The 5000-nt window shown below is 36.8% G+C and overlaps 1 non-coding gene and 2 pseudogenes across 1 annotated transcript; all 3 read left to right on the forward strand.

Annotated features, from left to right (window-relative positions):
* Positions 1-562: 562 nt before the first annotated feature.
* LOC136181677 (5S ribosomal RNA) lies at positions 563-681 on the forward strand. The gene has a single exon (XR_010668024.1). It is a non-coding gene; the product is annotated as a 5S ribosomal RNA (ribosomal RNA).
* A 1423-nt stretch (positions 682-2104) lies between these two features.
* On the forward strand, positions 2105-2213 carry LOC136181868 (5S ribosomal RNA; annotated as a pseudogene).
* A 1417-nt stretch (positions 2214-3630) lies between these two features.
* On the forward strand, positions 3631-3739 carry LOC136181869 (5S ribosomal RNA; annotated as a pseudogene).
* The last annotated feature ends 1261 nt before the right edge of the window (positions 3740-5000 follow it).

Raw genomic sequence — 5000 nt, forward strand, 5'->3', positions numbered from 1 at the left:
CAAAGGAACACTTACTAATTATATGAAAATTCATAATTATTACAATCAGTCCCTATATATGCTATAGATGATCCCCAATCAAAATTCAGTGTAAGCTACTTTGTAGGAAAGTAGAAGCAATGATAGACAAATAAAAAAAGAACTGCAGTGCATAGCAGGAGGTTACAGCGCCCCCTGCTGGCTGAAGCAGGTATTAAAAGCTTACAGCACCTGGGATTCCCAGGCGGTCTCCCATCCAAGTACTAACCAGGCCAGTTTTGAAAGAGGGAAGTTAATCTTCACGGAATCGGTTTGTTCAATGTGTTTATCAGACGTTTGAACGTTCAGTTTGCCCGCAAGTCGTGAAACAAGTCTTAAAAACAAGCTGCAAGTCTTTAGTTAACTCCCAGCGTCAAAGTATTGCTGAATCTAGTAAGATTAAGTGTAAGTCTATCCATAGGCCCACACGTTTGAGTAGAAAAGTAATAAAATCAACTAGGTCATAGTCACTTGCTCTAATTTTGGCGAGGTGTTACTTTAAACCTAAGTATGTATAAATAACCCTTTAACAACCTGTTCATTCGCTTAAGGCCATACCACCCTGAACACGCCCGATCTCGTCCGATCTCGGAAGCTAAGCAGGGTCGGGCCTGGTTAGTACTTGGATGGGAGACCGCCTGGGAATACCAGGTGCCGTAAGCTTTTAATACCTCCTTTAGCCAGAAGAGGGCGCTGTTGCCTCACTAGTGGAGAAAGGACTGAGAGAAACAGGCCAGTGGAAAATGAAACATGATTTTATTTGGCAGTCTGTCCTCTCTTTTTTTTTTGTTGTTGCAATTTTCATCAATGTTTTCAGTGAGTATTAATACATATTACGCTCTCTGGAGGCTGTTTTCAAAGTTCAGTTTTACATTCAAAAAGTACATGTAGCCTACTTAAGTAAGGACTACTGCATTAACATATTTTAATTACTTGTACTTAGGTTACTCTTTACTTCCCCACAACACTCTGGTAGCCATATTATACATTTGATTCAACTGGAAATATTCACCATCATTATAAATGTTTTCACATCAATAATAAACATTTACACCTAATCAGGAATTATTATAAATGATTACTATTAAGATTGAATTTAAAAAAAACCTGCAAACAAGTGATGCTTACTTATCAATCAATATTTTTTCAGAATCAATTGACGATTTTTCAGAAGTTGACCATTTTGCATCGTCACTTTTACTGTGGATTTATTAAGGTTTTCAATACTGCAAACTTGTGAACAGTGAACAGCAGAAATAAGTTTAAATGTTGCATTAAGGCACACAAGATTTAGGATTATTATAGTAGCCTAAGCAGTGATTGATTAAGATATAAGGGACAACTCGAAATTATGTTTTTATCACCACTTACTTGTTTTGAGGTAATCTTGAATGACAAATTAATAAATCAGCCATTGCAATGTTTCATGTAGAAATCATAACCCTGTGGGGCATACATATTTGATCCCCTCACATTCTCCATTGTAACTAATCATTAAAAAAAACAATCCTCCATTAGGAATCACAAAGGAACACTTACTAATTATATGAAAATTCATAATTATTACAATCAGTCCCTATGTATGCTATAGATGATCCCCAATCAAAATTCAGTGTAAGCTACTTTGTAGGAAAGTAGAAGCAATGATAGACAAATAAAAAAAGAACTGCAGTGCATAGCAGGAGGTTACAGCGCCCCCTGCTGGCTGAAGCAGGTATTAAAAGCTTACAGCACCTGGGATTCCCAGGCGGTCTCCCATCCAAGTACTAACCAGGCCAGTTTTGAAAGAGGGAAGTTAATCTTCACGGAATCGGTTTGTTCAATGTGTTTATCAGACGTTTGAACGTTCAGTTTGCCCGCAAGTCGTGAAACAAGTCTTAAAAACAAGCTGCAAGTCTTTAGTTAACTCCCAGCGTCAAAGTATTGCTGAATCTAGTAAGATTAAGTGTAAGTCTATCCATAGGCCCACACGTTTGAGTAGAAAAGTAATAAAATCAACTAGGTCATAGTCACTTGCTCTAATTTTGGCGAGGTGTTACTTTAAACCTAAGTATGTATAAATAACCCTTTAACAACCTGTTCATTCACTTACGGCCATACCACCCTGAACACGTCCGATCTCGGAAGCTAAGCAGGGTCGGGCCTGGTTAGTACTTGGATGGGAGACCGCCTGGGAATACCAGGTGCTGTAAGCTTTTAATACCTCCTTTAGCCAGAAGAGGGCGCTGTTGCCTCACTAGTGGAGAAAGGACTGAGAGAAACAGGCCAGTGGAAAATGAAACATGATTTTATTTGGCAGTCTGTCCTCTTTTTTTTTGTTGCAATTTTCATCAATGTTTTCAGTGAGTATTAATACATATTACGCTCTCTGGAGGCTGTTTTCAAAGTTCAGTTTTACATTCAAAAAGTACATGTAGCCTACTTACGTAAGGACTACTGCATTAACATATTTTAATTACTTGTACTTAGGTTACTCTTTACTTCCCCACAACACTCTGGTAGCCATATTATACATTTGATTCAACTGGAAATATTCACCATCATTATAAATGTTTTCACATCAATAATAAACATTTACACCAAATCAGGAATTATTATAAATGATTACTATTAAGATTGAATTTAAAAAAAACCTGCAAACAAGTGATGCTTACTTATCAATCAATATTTTTTCAGAATCAATTGACGATTTTTCAGAAGTTGACCATTTTGCATCGTCACTTTTACTGTGGATTTATTAAGGTTTTCAATACTGCAAACTTGTGAACAGTGAACAGCAGAAATAAGTTTAAATGTTGCATTAAGGCACACAAGATTTAGGATTATTATAGTAGCCTAAGCAGTGATTGATTAAGATATAAGGGACAACTCGAAATTATGTTTTTATCACCACTTACTTGTTTTGAGGTAATCTTGAATGACAAATTAATAAATCAGCCATTGCAATGTTTCATGTAGAAATCATAACCCTGTGGGGCATACATATTTGATCCCCTCACATTCTCCATTGTAACTAATCATTAAAAAAAACAATCCTCCATTAGGAATCACAAAGGAACACTTACTAATTATATGAAAATTCATAATTATTACAATCAGTCCCTATGTATGCTATAGATGATCCCCAATCAAAATTCAGTGTAAGCTACTTTGTAGGAAAGTAGAAGCAATGATAGACAAATAAAAAAAGAACTGCAGTGCATAGCAGGAGGTTACAGCGCCCCCTGCTGGCTGAAGCAGGTATTAAAAGCTTACAGCACCTGGGATTCCCAGGCGGTCTCCCATCCAAGTACTAACCAGGCCAGTTTTGAAAGAGGGAAGTTAATCTTCACGGAATCGGTTTGTTCAATGTGTTTATCAGACGTTTGAACGTTCAGTTTGCCCGCAAGTCGTGAAACAAGTCTTAAAAACAAGCTGCAAGTCTTTAGTTAACTCCCAGCGTCAAAGTATTGCTGAATCTAGTAAGATTAAGTGTAAGTCTATCCATAGGCCCACACGTTTGAGTAGAAAAGTAATAAAATCAACTAGGTCATAGTCACTTGCTCTAATTTTGGCGAGGTGTTACTTTAAACCTAAGTATGTATAAATAACCCTTTAACAACCTGTTCATTCACTTACGGCCATACCACCCTGAACACGTCCGATCTCGGAAGCTAAGCAGGGTCGGGCCTGGTTAGTACTTGGATGGGAGACCGCCTGGGAATACCAGGTGCTGTAAGCTTTTAATACCTCCTTTAGCCAGAAGAGGGCGCTGTTGCCTCACTAGTGGAGAAAGGACTGAGAGAAACAGGCCAGTGGAAAATGAAACATGATTTTATTTGGCAGTCTGTCCTCTCTTTTTTTTTTGTTGTTGCAATTTTCATCAATGTTTTCAGTGAGTATTAATACATATTACGCTCTCTGGAGGCTGTTTTCAAAGTTCAGTTTTACATTCAAAAAGTACATGTAGCCTACTTACGTAAGGACTACTGCATTAACATATTTTAATTACTTGTACTTAGGTTACTCTTTACTTCCCCACAACACTCTGGTAGCCATATTATACATTTGATTCAACTGGAAATATTCACCATCATTATAAATGTTTTCACATCAATAATAAACATTTACACCAAATCAGGAATTATTATAAATGATTACTATTAAGATTGAATTTAAAAAAAACCTGCAAACAAGTGATGCTTACTTATCAATCAATATTTTTTCAGAATCAATTGACGATTTTTCAGAAGTTGACCATTTTGCATCGTCACTTTTACTGTGGATTTATTAAGGTTTTCAATACTGCAAACTTGTGAACAGTGAACAGCAGAAATAAGTTTAAATGTTGCATTAAGGCACACAAGATTTAGGATTATTATAGTAGCCTAAGCAGTGATTGATTAAGATATAAGGGACAACTCGAAATTATGTTTTTATCACCACTTACTTGTTTTGAGGTAATCTTGAATGACAAATGAATAAATCAGCCATTGCAATGTTTCATGTAGAAATCATAACCCTGTGGGGCATACATATTTGATCCCCTCACATTCTCCATTGTAACTAATCATTAAAAAAAACAATCCTCCATTAGGAATCACAAAGGAACACTTACTAATTATATGAAAATTCATAATTATTACAATCAGTCCCTATATATGCTATAGATGATCCCCAATCAAAATTCAGTGTAAGCTACTTTGTAGGAAAGTAGAAGCAATGATAGACAAATAAAAAAAGAACTGCAGTGCATAGCAGGAGGTTACAGCGCCCCCTGCTGGCTGAAGCAGGTATTAAAAGCTTACAGCACCTGGGATTCCCAAGCGGTCTCCCATCCAAGTACTAACCAGGCCAGTTTTGAAAGAGGGAAGTTAATCTTCACGGAATCGGTTTGTTCAATGTGTTTATCAGACGTTTGAACGTTCAGTTTGCCCGCAAGTCGTGAAACAAGTCTTAAAAACAAGCTGCAAGTCTTTAGTTAACTCCCAGCGTCAAAGTAT

This window comes from Labrus bergylta, chromosome 13, assembly GCF_963930695.1.
Source record: "Labrus bergylta chromosome 13, fLabBer1.1, whole genome shotgun sequence".
Classification (NCBI taxonomy): Eukaryota; Metazoa; Chordata; class Actinopteri; order Labriformes; family Labridae; genus Labrus; species Labrus bergylta.